This window comes from Vicugna pacos, chromosome 11 (assembly GCF_048564905.1).
Source record: "Vicugna pacos chromosome 11, VicPac4, whole genome shotgun sequence".
NCBI lineage: Eukaryota > Metazoa > Chordata > Mammalia > Artiodactyla > Camelidae > Vicugna > Vicugna pacos.
This window is the reverse complement of record NC_132997.1, coordinates 31618981-31633615: the sequence shown is the minus strand read 5'-3', so window position 1 is coordinate 31633615 and position 14635 is coordinate 31618981. Positions and strand designations below refer to the sequence as shown.

General features: G+C 43.6%; 1 long non-coding RNA gene across 1 annotated transcript; it reads right to left on the bottom strand.

The window, feature by feature from the left end:
* Positions 1 to 323: 323 nt before the first annotated feature.
* On the bottom strand, positions 324 to 14635 carry LOC140699260 (uncharacterized). Its single transcript, XR_012077300.1, has 3 exons — positions 14473 to 14635; positions 7024 to 7165; positions 324 to 1162 (listed from the first exon to the last, which is right to left on the bottom strand). It is a non-coding gene; the product is annotated as an uncharacterized lncRNA (long non-coding RNA).

Below are 14635 nucleotides of genomic sequence, written 5' to 3'. Positions count from 1 at the left end.
GCTTGGATGACCACCGAAGCCTGTTACGCTCCCCACTCGCGGCCTGCAGTCTACAAAGCGGGATCCCCAGGAAGGCATCTCCTGTCCCTTCCTCGACATGCCCTGTTCACACTTATTTCTAAAGCCATTGACAGACCATGAATAACAATCTGATGCCTCTCCTCATCTTCCTTCCCTCCTAGGGCTCCTTCTTCCAACTCAGAATCGATACATGCAGACATCCCACTTTTAATTCTGGACCACGTCTTACAGAAAACATTGTTGGATTTTGCATTATTTATTGGAAAACAGATGGCGCACTCAAATTGGATAATTTGATGTTAGTTTAATAAAGCAACAAAGGAGGAAGCAGAGTTTAGGGAGAGCAGTGAGGTATGGAATAGTATGTTGGAGCTTAGAAAAGAGGGGGCCGTCGCCACCCCCAGGCTTAAGGGGCTAAGGGTTGGGGTGGTGACCTAACCCGAAGAGAAGGTTGTTTGGAAAGATCACCTGAGAGAGGTTATGATTTTCATCAGAGGCTCACAACTAACCTGCTAAGACCTGTCAGGGAGGGAATAAAGGAAAACAGGATTCACTCTCCTCCCAGCCAACAGATCTTTTGCTGGTGCCCCCATTACTTACATGGGACTTTACGCTGGGGCGTAAGGCAGAGTGGAGAAGTGTGGAGAGCAGCAGGGACAGTCAAAGGGGAAATGGTTGGTGTCTGGGTTACACACAGCAGAAAAGGCACAGGCAGGCTAGTTTTCCTGGGATGGCTCTGATTCCAAAATTTTCGGCATCCAAATTACATCAGCTCTTCTGCCCTTGAAGCGGGGAAACTGTGCATGTTGTTGTCGGTGGTGCAGAATGAATGACCACATGTTTGATGGCTTTAAAGTGACACAGTGTATCAAATGTATCACAGTAGACCCTCTGGGTCTGCAGTCCGGGCACAGCTCAGCTGGGCTGTCTGCAAGGCCACGCTCACTCCTGGAGCTCATCTGTGGTTCAGCTGGGGAAGGAGTCACATACCTCTCACTCAGATTGTTGACCGATTTCGTTTCTTTGAAGCCGCGGGAACAAGGGTCATGGCTCACTGTTGGCTTCATCTGCCCTCAGCTCCAGGAAGACATCCATAGTCTCTCATCATGTGGGACCAGCGTGGTCAGGTGCTTCATCAAAGCTGGCAACACAGAGTCCCTCGAGTGAGTCTTCCAGCGAGATAAACTTTCTTTTACCTTTGTTTTTTGTTGAAGTGTAGTTGACTTACAAAGTTAGTGTCAGGTGTACAGCAAAGCAATTCAGTTATACGTTTACTTACGCATATTTTTTTCTTTTCTATTATATGTTATTTACAAAAAAAATTGAATATAGTTCCCTGTGCTATACAGTAGGTCCTTGCTGTTTATTTTATATATAGTAGTGTGTATCAGTTAATTCCAAACTGTTATGTTTGTTATGCTATGTATGTATGTTATATTAATTCCAGAACACCCCTTTTGGTAACCATAGTTTATTTTCTATGTCCGTGAGTTTGTTTTTGGTTTGTAAATAAGATTTGTATTAAAAAAAAAAATTTGTATTTTTTTTAGATTCCATATGTAAGTGATCTCATACAATATTTGTCTTTCTCTGTCTGACTTGCTTCCCTTGGAATCACAGTCTCCAGGTCCATTCATATTGCAGCAAATGGCATTATTTCATTCTTTTTTATGGCTGAGTAGTATTCCATTGTATAAATATACACACAACTTCTTTATCCAGTCATCTGTCGATGGACATTTAGGTTGTTTCCATGTCTTGGCTATTGTAAATAGTGCTGTTATGAACATTGGGGTACATGTGTCTTATTGAAAAGACAGTCTCTTCAATAAGTGGTGCTGGGAAAACTGGACAGCTACATGTAAAAGAATGAAATCAGAGCATTCTCTAACACCATATACAAAAATAAACTCAAAATGGATTAAAGACCTAAATGTAAGACTGGACACTGTAAAACTCCTAGAGGAAAATATAGGCAGAACACTCTTCGACATAAATTGCAGCAATATTTTTTTTTAACCAGCTCCTCATGTAATGGAAATAAAAGCAAAAATAAACAAATGGTCCTTAATTAAACCTAAAAGTTTTTGCATAGCAAAGCAAGTCATAAACAAAACGAAAAGAGAACCTACAGAATGGGAGAAAATATTTGCAAATGACGTGACCAATAAGGAACTAATTTCCAAAATATACAAACAGCTCATACGGCTTAAAGCCAAAAAAAAAAAAAAAAGCCCAATCAAAAACTGGGCAGAAAACCTAAATAGACTTTTCTCCAGAGAAGACATCCAGATGGCCAACAGGCACGTGAAAAGATGCTCAGTATTGCTAATTATTAGAGAAATGCAAGTCACACGTTCAAGGGGAGGGAATTATACAATGGTGTGAATGCCAGGAGTTTGAGAGCACTGGGAGTTACCAGAATGTCTATCCAGGGCACAATACAAAACCAGCTAATTGACCGTGATATCATTTTTTTACATATACGGTAAATATAATGCACCTGATTTGGGGTATTTGCACTGAAACCTGATTAGATTAGGAAAGTGATTACCATGTCTAAAGACAAAAGGATTAGATGACATTGCCTCTGGGGACTGGGGGTGAAGAGCCGTGGGACAAGGGCCTGCTGCTTTACAGTATAAACTTTTCCGTTCTTTATTATTTTTTTTAGCTATGTGGTTATAGAACTTTGATTGAAGTGAGGAGAACAAGGGCATGAAGCAGAGTGAGAGAACAAGGTTGTGTTCCTTAGACAAAACTGAGGAGAGGTAAACAGAGGAAACAGAGAGAAAGGTTAAAAAAGGAACAAAAAAGGGATTGGCATTTGGAAAATTTTTATACCTGAACTTTGGTACCTGTGGTTTCCCTTCCAGGTAGATCCCTCTTTCAGTTATTGGGAGATAGGCTTTCTGTTTACTTACGGTTTATTATTTGCTCCTTAATCCTGGTCAGAGGTCTTGGCTACTGTTTAAATCATGAGCAAAGAGGGCCCAGTGTTTTCTCTGGGGAAACAATATTGCAGTTGAGCGTAGAATATTACTGGCTTACATATAGCTCAGAGCGTGTGGCCCTTAAACCTGTAGCTTTCTCAGGGTTACACAGTGAATCCATGTGAAGTTTTCAACCAAATTTGAGGTTTTATTTTTTTTTTCAATAATGAGGTTACTAATCAGCATTTGTGAAAAAAGCCCAGTCCGTTGAAATAGCAGTGCATAAAATAACTCAGCCTTTATCCTGAGGATAAACCAAATCCTCTAATTCAAATTAGCACAACTAAGGAATATTGATAAGAAATCTTAATGCTAAGCTATTCACTGATATCACCACTGGGAACATTTTCTGAAAACGCCAAGATGATGAGATAATGTCACTAATAATAATGTGACAGCATGGAATTAATTGTAGTCAGGCAACAGCGTTAAATATAAATGTTAAATTGATAATACATTTATGATGACTTCAGTGACATAACCCCACATAGTGCTTTTCCAGCTATTTTAAAGCATTTTCTAACATTAAATGCTTCTAATTCTCTGGAAATCATCTAATGCAACATTTTTGGAAGGGGGTAGTATTTTTAAATTAATTTGCTTTTATTCTCTCCTGTATTGTTAATGCAAGACCCTTCAGAGAAGTGATAGTCATCTCTGGCTTTATAAATAGGATCTGCAACAAGAAAATACGGTTGAGGGACAGGCAGTCCTGAGAGAGAACTGGGTTTCTAAATCCCTTTATCCCCATGTCACCATCCACGCCTGGAGAACCTGGCACTTTACTTTCCTCCATAAGATTTGTGTGCAGAGTTAATTTTTTTTTAGCCCACTGCACTCTGCACCACAAAGGGGAATGTGATTTTTTTCTTGAGAAGTCATCAGTAGGCAATCCCTGTTCAGCAACAAACCGTAGCAGTTGTTACTTACGGTGCTTTGCTGCACACACGTAACAATGAACATTAGCCACGTATGTTGTCCAGAAAAAAAACTGTAGAGCCTTTTAAGACCCCCTCAGTGCTGAATTTCTACCAGTTGTCCAGGTGAAGAAGATTAAAAATGAAAGTTTGGCTTTTGGTTGTTCACAGGGAAAGTACACATTGTGGCCCCCAAGAGAGGCAGTTTGTAGAGGATTTCACTTGGATCCTAATTATAGGTGAGAACATCACGTCAATTTAATTTACAAAAGAAGGTACAGCACTAATTGTGAAATTCTGAAAACTAGCCATTTCTCATCTTACGTTGTGTTCCTGAAATGATCTTTGCTGGCTCTCCATTAGGGTTTACTTTTCAAATTAGTAGCTGAATTCAGTCAGTTTCTCTTTTTGTCTTTCTCTTCTTCCCTCCTCTTGGAATCAAGATCTGTATTTATTTCCCATCAACCATTCACGTAATGGATTTAACATCAATTTCTAACTTAAGAATTTCCTGAGAATTAAAGAAGAAAAAGATATCCTCTCTTATAGATTTATTAATTAGAATTCTTCTAAAGAGCATTACTTTGTCAACAGGGGCATTTAAAATGGGTTGTCTTGGGTCATTCAATTCTTCCTGAATAATCGCTTACTGCTTTCCATTTAATTACCAATTTTCAGACTGAGGAGTTGGTTCAATAGCGTTTTTAATGATGAAAAAAATGAGATTTTCATGGCTTTTGTGAGTGTCATTACAAACTCCTGCGTGTCCACAGATTCAGTGGGTTAGACTCTACGCATCAATTTTTTCACATGTAAATTGTCGTTACTTCAGCCACTGGGAGCCCCTTCAAGCTTGTCCTGTATCCTTCTGACACAGCACAGAATGCTTCACTGTCTTATGACCTGTTAAGTTGTCCTCAGCCCACCTTTGCCTGCCTTGTCCTCGTGTGAAATCTGCCACTTATCCAAGAAGCTTGTCTGATTTCTTATGCTTATACCTTTGTTATGAACCTGCACTGTAAGACATTGATTTTCACTGTGGAAGATCAGGACTTCGTGATTCACATGAATACACTCCTCGCCCACCTCTCTTCCCAAGTGTAGGTTATTGTATTGATTTCCTATACTCATTAACCTTCTGTTTCTTCATCCTTCATCTCTATCACCCTGTCACTAACCCAGTTCCTACCCATTAGGTTTTTATTTTCATGTTGTTGTGGTTAACATTTACTCCTTATCTTTGACCATATCAAAATCTTCTGTGTTTGTTCTGTAGGTTTGGGATGGCTAATTTTGTGAGTCAGCTTGCCTAGGCACAGTGCCGAGATGTTTGGTCAAATGCCAGTCTGGATGTTGTGGTGGTGTTTTTAAGTAGAGGAACATTTGTCATTAGACTTTGAGTAAAGCAGATTATCTTCCATAATCGGGGTGGGACTTGTCTAATCAGTTGACGAGAAAAGACCAAGGTCCTTGGAGGAAGAGAAATTTCTCCTCCAGATTTCCTTTGGACTCAGTGCAACCTTGAATCTTCCCTGGGTCTTCAGCCTGCTCGCTTGCCCTGGGGATTTCTGAACTGCCAGCCCTCCACAATCATGTGAGCCAATTCTTCAAAGCAAATCAATTCACCTTTCTCTCTCTCTCTCCTGTATATGTGAAATATGTCCATCCTGTTGATTCTGCTTCTCTAGGAAGCCCTGACTAGTACAGGGTTGATTATAAGACAGTTAACAGCATTTCCATTGTCATAATCTCAGTTGTATTCCCATCAGTACAACTTCCACTGTTATGATTATGAAAACAGCATCCACTACTGGACAGGTGAAACTCAGACACCTTCTAACTCTGGGCACAGAGAAGTACATCTTCATTATTACAGTAGCAAGAAGGGTTTGCACTGCAGGATGAACACACATATGAACTGGCTAAATCACGTCCTGCAGACAGCCCTGACCACAGACCTGGGTGTGGGGTGCAGGACTGCACAAGCCTGCAGGAGGGCGAGCAGAATCCTAAAACAGCTAATGGCTCTAATGGTCATCAGACAGTGAAAGCTTGCCTGAGTGTCACTTTAACTGTTACCAGAGTCCTCCCCAAACCCCAACTATATTACACAAATAAAAAGAAGGATACAATAGCCAGGACATGGAAACAGCCTAAATGTCCATTGACAGACAACTGGATAAAGAAGCTGTGTATGTACATTTATACAATGGAATACTACTCAGCCATAAAAAACAATAAATAATGCCACTTGCAGCAACGTGGATGGATCTGGAAACTGTCATACTAAGTACAGTAAGTCAGACATAGAAAGACAAATACCATGTGATATCACTCATATGCGGAATCTAGAAAAGTAAAGACATCAATGAACATATTTACAAAACAGAAACAGACTCAAAGACATAGAAGTCAAACTTCCGGTTACCAGGGGGAAAAGGGAGGCTGGAGGGATGAATTAGGAGTTTGAAATTTGCAGATACACGCCACTATATATAAAATTGGTAAACAATAAGTATCTACTGTACAGCACAGGGAACTATATTCAGTATCTTGCAATAACCTATAATGAAAAAGAATCTGAAAATGAACACATATGTATGTATAACTGAATCACTATGCTGTACACCTGAAATTAACACAACATTGGAAACTGACTGTATTTCAATACAAAAAAAAAGTAATTCCTTCTGGGGTTAAAGCCTGTGGTCTTCTCACAGTCCCCCAAGCTCTTACTCTAGGTCCTGCTCTAAGGATGTGGGAAGGAGAGGGAATAAGGAGTGAAAACTTCTCTCTCCTCCACCTAACCAAAGCGTGTTCTCATCCTAAACTTGGAAGGTTGAATTTTGGAGGACGTGAAATTAAAATATCTTAAGACAAGTTTAGGGAAATCAGCACTCATAGAGGAAGACAGGCTGGATCCACTGTGTGTTAACAGACCAGGGGAGGAGAATCTAGAACATTCTGTAAGTGTTCAGTTAATCACCCATACTGTGGTTCATCAGTGACACATCACTGCCTCAATTCAGCAAATAAATCGCCAAGGCCAATAGCTACAATATTTGCCCCGAATCAGGAAATAACATACTCACCTCAAATCTGGGTCTGGGTCCCTGCATGTATTTCTCATCATGAAACATCAGTCCTCTTTGGCACCAGTGACCCCACGTCCTGAGGAATGTTCCTGCAGGACATGTACTTTCTGTGACATCTCCTGCCTCCTCAGCTAACGTCCTGCAAACAAAAGCAAGTCTTAAGCACGGAGCTTCACGTAAGTCCAGTGCATTTCCGTTGGTCCGTGCTTGGATTTCAGAGCATCAAAGACGACCTGAAACTGTAGGGAACAATTGCTGTGTGTGCTTTTTTTGTTTTTTTCCTTGTAAGAAGTTTTCTAGCTCTTATTTGATTCTAAAAGTAGTTCAAAACCAATAAGGTTATAAAGACTTGGGGGAGAGAAAATATTCCTCATGGTTTTAAATTTCTACCTTTATTTCTCTGATGATTATTTGAATTCTCATTTATCTTTTATGATCAGATAAAGTAGATTTTTGCTAGAAAGCCCAGACGTGAGTATTCAAAAAATACACATCAGTGTGTTTAAGTTAAAGCAGCAGTGACACTGTGCATGGCTGGCAGGGAGCCTGCCTGTGGGTGCTGGCGAGAGGACTCAACTCAGAGCTCAGACTGTCTCTCCAGAGAAGGGGGACAAGGCGAAATGCGAGCAGCTCCGTCATGGAAGTTCAAGTTTATGCAAGGCCTGCTACCAGGCACAGTCATAAAGACACCAAGGTCACTGCAGTTGCTGTCTTGGGAGGAGCACGAGCAGAGCCACGACGTGGCAGTTTACAGGGTTGGGCAGCCAGCACTGTGGAAATGCAGGGCTGGGGACGAGGTCAGGGTCATCTCAGTTTCACACACTGCCACTTCCTAGCGTGCATCCTAGCCGAGCATTAGCTCCTCATGCTGAGCAAAGTCCCTGGAGTCATTAGCACCTGTTACTGCTGGGCCCCCGTGGACCAGTCTTGTGTGATTGCCACGTATAAACCCTGACTACGCCCGAGGAATGAACGCAACACGTTAAAGCAAGAGCGCGGCGTGCAAGAGTCCCTGGAGAGATTCCATGACGTCACCGTCTGATTGTTTCAACGGAGGGTTAACTTCAGTTGTATTAAACAGCTGTACGTTAAAGACTCTCTGAGCAGATACCATCAGGACAAGAGTGCATTAGCGATGTCAGTCATCCAAAGCTATGTTATAAGGTGTTGCGTGGAAAAACTAGGGGGAGAATGATTATGAATGAATCACCTTGCCAGACCTCTTGGTGATTTGAACTGAGTGGTCCCACTACCTCACAGCCTTCCCCAATTCTAACACTGAATAAGCCAGAATGAAGATGAGTGATCTGTGCTAGTTGGTACACAAAGCTGTTGCTGCTAACTCACCCATCCCAGGTGAGCTAGTAAATCTGTGGGGAGTACAAGATGCTGTTCGGGGAGGATTTGACCCCACGGATGCCACCTAGTTTTACCTAAGTCCATGGCCAAACATGAAACGCTCAAGTCCCGACATCCTTGTAGCTGGTGAGCACTGGGGGCCCCAGGAGGAAAGGGCCCGTCTCACACTACCAGTAAGTAAGGTCTGGGGTGGGGTGATGTCCACATTTTACACAAGTCAGAACCAGTTGCGCTGAGAAACAGGAACCCACTATGGCTCGTTGCAGCCTCTGTTGAAGGCAGAGAGGAGCACCATCTGGGCAACTTAAGGCCTCTTTTGTAGCCCAGGGAATGTCACACGATGCTTGGGACACACTTATGGAGTTAGACTCATATGTAAATATCTGTATCTTTAACAATAGCAGAAAGTTTGCTCAGGAAAAAATAAGGCACAAATAATATCTCTATCCCGCCTCTTTCATATATGCATACACATGTACACACAGAGAAATACAAGTATTTTACATACATACATATAAAATTGCATATAAAATATTTAAAATAAATAGTAAAAACATAAATATATGTTTATTTTCCACAAAACAGTCACACTACATCTATTTTGTTGCATGATTTTTCCCCTTAAAAATCAGCTCATTCAAGAACCGTAATTTTCTAAATATGCTGAATAATATGTTGAATGAAATAACCTGAAACAGATGTCTTCGGTGGAAAGTCTTCTTGATCTTAAGTTGGGAACCCTAAAATCTGCAGTACTGACACGTTTGAGACTTTGGGCCAAGCAGTGTCCCTGCCTTCACTCTCGCTCTTGTTTTTTTGTTTTCCAAATTTGTTTTATGTGTGGGGAGGTAATTAGGTTTATTTATTTCACTTTTGCTAATGGAGGACCAGGACCTCATGCATGTGCTCTGCCCCTGAGCTCCCCACCCAACTCCACTCTCGCTCTTGTGCTCCATCCAAACCCCCGGCCTTAACGGTGGGAAGCTCTGAGGCGCCTTCACTGCCAACTAGTGTGAATGTCAACCCTGGCCTGGGTTTCTGCTGTCTAAGCACAGGGACTGCATCTCCTTCAGAAACGTCTGGACAGGACTCTCTGGGCTCATCTAGGGCGGTGTCCTCAGATTCTAGGCCACCAGCATTTAGTGTACTGTGAACTCAATTTCATGCTTCAAAAGAACCTATTTAGAAGGGAAAGGCCTAGAACAACAGCAGGTTCCCACATCACATGAAGTAAACGCGGCCGTCAGGTAATGGGCCTCTGCTTTTAGTTCTTTGTGTTTGTGTTTGCTTGGGTCAGCCACCAGGTAAAACAGACACGACTTTTAAAACTTCAGAACAACAAGGAGTCGAGAGACAGGAGCCTTTAGAATAGCAGAATTCTGAAGTTCCCCTGGAATCCTTCTGTATCTAAAAAAAAAGAAAAGCTTAATGCAGAAATCCATTAGTTCTGGAATCCCTCTGACAGCTGCAGGGCTCACCGGAGCTGGCCTCCGTATTTGTTACAGGAAGCAAACTTTTGATGGGTTCTAACTCCTGTTTCTGGGTCTTAGAGAAAAAAATAAATGAAATGTGTGCAGCCTGACTCATTTTAATCGTAAGATTAGACCTGTTTCTAGAATAATGAATCTTCTGATTAAAGACTGCCAAGTTCAAAGACTCATTTTGGCCTCAGGAAAGAAAGAAAATGATTTGGAATTAAAGACGAAGGCATGGAAGCAGGTTGAAAGGTTGAAACAGCTTAAACGGCTGCTCTGGTGCTGGTCTCTCTCCTCGAAGGAATCTCCACTGAGGAGATTATCAGGGGAGGCGATTTGCATGGGAACCATTACTCAGCCCTGCCCAGAATCGTAAATTTAGGACACGGTAAAAAGTTTCCATTTTGACTTTTGACAGTTAACAACTTTCTGAAATGACATAGACTGTAAAATATCCTACGAAGCCCACTAACACATTAACATAAAGCACAACTCAAGCATGCAGTCAGTCGTCAGGGAGGGTACAGCTCAGTGGTAGAGCACGTGCTTAGCTTGCACGGGGGTCCTGGGTTCAATCTCTGGTTCTTCCATTAAAAAAACCAAAAACGAAAACCTAACAATAAATAAATAAACTGAGCTAATGTCCACCCCTCCAAAAAATATGGTCTCCCACTGGGTTTGAATTGATCAGCTGAAGGGTTGACTTTGGGAGTTGATTTGCAAATTCTAGGGCTGTGCTTTTAAAATGGTCTGTTTCTTGTGAGTAGCACGAAGAACGAAGTGTCTGTTAACTCAAGATCTACTACCACTGCAAAGCCTTCCCTGACTTCTTTTCTTTCCTTTTTTTAACAGTAGTAACACATATTCTGAGCCATAAGGCTGCATGAAAATGCCTGTTACACTGGACTGTTCACTGTCTAATATGTGACATTGATAAGCTGACCCCTGACAGGTAAGGAGTACTTTGCACATCAGAAACCTCAGATTCTACAGGACAATACTGAGCATGAACTGGTCCCTCAATAAGTATTGATTAAATAGTAAAACGGAAAACAAAACCAGCCTTTATTGAATAACCACGAGCCAGGTCCTCGACGTGCATTATATCAGTTGAGGCCCCAGACACCCTGAGGCATGTGGACGGTTCCTCCTCTTCTACAGATGAAGACACCGAGCTCAGTGACGTGTAACCACCTGCAGGCACTGCCCTGTCGTCTAGTAGATGGGCAAGAGCATTATGTCTTTAAACAGCACACACCTTAATTGAAAACTGTTTTCTTGCTAAGCAGGGCCAACCAGCACCTGAGCCTTGAGTGAGCTGTAGTGGTGACATCAAAGGTCACTGACCACAGGTCCCCATAAAAGACAAGAGAACCTGGAAGAGCTTGAAACACGGTGAGAGTGACCAAAATGGGACGCAGGGAGAGCCACTACTGTTGGAAAAACAGCACCAAGAGACTTGCTCGATGGAGAGTTGACAGACTTTTTCAGGTTTCAAGGTCAACAGACTTTCAGTTTGTAATTGCAGTGTCTGCTAAGCGCAATAAAATAAATGCCATGAAGGGAGGTATGCTTGTGTATTCAGTATGGTTGGGAATGTGTAATTTAACTATAAAAATTGAGCTTTTAATGTAAAAAGTTATTTTTTTTAGATAGACATTGATACAGTTAGCAATTTTAAAAAGTCTGTCCCTGAGGGAATGGGGACGGGAAGGGATAAATTTGGGAGTTGGCGATCTGCAAATGTTAACCACTATATATAAAAATAGATAAAGAACAGATTTCTTCTCTATAGCACAGGGAACTATATTCAATATCTTGTAATAACTCTTTTTTTTTCTTTTTTTAAGTAAAGGTAGATTTATTTAGAGAGATACATACTGCATAGAGTGTAGGCTGTTTCAAAAGGCAAGAGAAAGGCCACGAGGTGTCGGGGTTGGGTGCTCAGATTAGAGTAAAAGTAGGTACACACTCCACAGACAAGAGTGCGGGCTGTCTCCGAAGAGGAGGGAGCGAGAGGCGGCCTCGATACCCTGTAATAGCCTTTAATAAAAAAGAATATGACAACAAATATATGTGTGTCCATGCATGACAGGACACTGTGCTGTACACCAGAAACTGACACGTTGTAACTGACTGTACTTCAATTAAAAAAAAAATTTCTTTTGAACTTTAAAAAATCTGTCCCTGAGTAACAAGTAGTTCCGTCTCCCAGTTCTGTTCCAGTCTCCACAGGAACGAGTGGGTCCTTCTACGTCTTCCAAGGTCGTGAATATTCACCAAAGTACAGCACTTGTACGACTCGAACTGCACTTAACAGCTAGCTTAACACCCACCCTAGATAAGAGGCAGTCTAGGAAAACAGGAATCTGATGTTTAAGCGGGTACCCAGTGGAACGCATTCTTTTCCTCAAATGTACCAGAAACATGAGAGAAGAAAAGCAATTGTGACAAGCACCCTGCCGGCCACTCTAGGACCTCAGCTCGCCCGGGTTCTGGGAAGTGGCTCCCCACGTGCCCAGGGCCTGCGAAGCTGCCCTTCCCTACACCCTGACTCCTGGCCCCGCCACACACAAGACAGGACGAAAACCAGAAGCTCACTTTGACTCCTCTGACACGGGGAATTTGCAGAACCTCTTAGCACAAAGCAGGCAGCATGCAACAGAGTCTAAGTCAGCCCCAGATAATCAGTGTGGTCCCGGGGTGCCTCCTGCAACAGCCAAGTGAAGCCAAAGGCCATTTACTTCAACCGAGGAAAGTAGCCATCCATCCCCGTTCACATGAGCTAAATAAGCACAAGTCAGGAAGCCCACGCATTGACAAGGCACGTGAACAGGGGCTACGCCCAGCATTCATCCTCATCTCTGCGAAATACTAACTTGTTTGCACTCTGTGGCTCTTCACACTTAGTGACAAGCATTTATTATACATCAAAGAATTTTCAGTGTCTGCTTCTGACAGAATCATCATCAATTTTTTACAATGTGTGACCAAGGAAACTTAATTCCAATTCTTATTTCAGTATGTTTCACTGCCTGCTCCTGGCTGCAGAGCCTCCAAGCGTTTGCACAATTGCCTCCATCTCTTACCCCCAGGGAGTGAGGTGAGAGGCGGTGGCCAGCTTACACTCTAAGCACAACATGAATCATCAAACATGCACAGTGTTACCCGTTTCAAAGCTTAATTGTTTTTTCTTCATGTGTTCAGAGAACACAGTTGGAATCATTCTGGAAACAGAAGTGGTTTGCTGCCCCTGTTTCTATGCTGATACTTCATTCTCGAGTTTGCCAAAGGAAAGCCTTCCACATCCAGAACAGTATTTTCTGGGCGTGTGAGAACCCAGCTGTCCGTGTGCGGGCATCACAGGAAAAGATGGCATCCTGGGACGTGACTGCCGCTGCATCCGTGAGCATCAGGCTGCCGCGCTGCGGTCCCCGCCCGGGCTCCTCCATCCTTCAGCGGGTGCCTGGTTACCCTCTGACTGTCCTCTACTGTTTCCAACATGGTAATTTGTCACAACAAAAATAGCAGGTCATTACCTCCAGACCTCCCACGTGGAGCAGCCCGTCACGTCAAGGCTGACATGAGGTGGTGAGGAACGCTTCCCCGGGCTACACCTTGCTCCGGAGCTCCAGTAGTCGGTGTGGGAACAGGACGGAGCCCGGGTGCACGTGTGGCCTCGCCTGGTGCCCAGGAAGGTGCCACCACACTGCTTCCGACTCCGTGACCTGTCTGGGGCTCTTGTGACCCGGGGCCAGGCTGCTGTACTCTAAGCCAGTCTTACTATGATGTGTGTTCTTCATAGAGACCATGTGGTGGCAAGTTCAGTGAAGATGATACAGGAAAACACGTGGGGCGAGAGGATGGCCGTGCCCCAGGTTCCAGGCTAGTCCTGGGCCCCACCAGGTGTCAGTCCTTGGCTTCATGCAGGAAAGAACTCAAGAGCGAGCCACAGCTGGGTAAAAGTTTCATTCAGAGAGATACATACTCCATAGACAGCACATGGTCTGTCTTAGACGGGAGAGCAGCTGTGGCCTCAGAGGATGGGGGTCTGCTAGGAAAAATGAGATCGACCATGAGGCATGGGGTGGGTAGTTTTTCTGGGCTCGGTGACGTCATATGCTGACAAGTGGGAGGACTGTTCCCACTGCTTTGGGCAGGGCTGGGAGCCCAGGATGGGCCGTCACTCACCTTTTGACCTTCCGTGGGCAGCCTGGAAACTGCGCTGGCACCTGTGGGAGTGTCACTTTGGCAGCTGCTGTATCCAGTGAGTGTGCGCTGATGCTCAAGGACTACTGGGAGCTGACCCTTCCGCCACCTTGGTGCTAATGGCTGTGCCATTCCTTTAATGGCTGCGCCCTGCCCCCTCCCTCCCGTCTCAGAACCAACTTGAGCTAATTTAAGCAATAAAGGTTTTATAAGAAAGAATGATATTTCATGGAGCCGCAGGAAGGTGCTGGAACCCAAAGCAGCAAAGCTCTCAGAGCTTCGGACCCGTGTTTCTCTCTCTCTTCGCCTACACACACATCTGCTCTCAGCAAACAGGGCAGGTTTTCTCTGCTTCAGCTCCTAGGATGGAATTCACCCGCCCCTGCTCTCTGGACAAACTCACCGGGTGGCTCTAGGTCCCAGTTCCAGATTGCTGAGGACAAACGTCAGCGGCCCAGCCTGGGTTGGTGTCCACCCGAGCCTGAACCATGCCCCCCAAAACGGCAGTCGGTAAGTCCTGCACAAGCCGGACACCCCAAAGCGACGTGCTCCAACAGGCAGGCAGA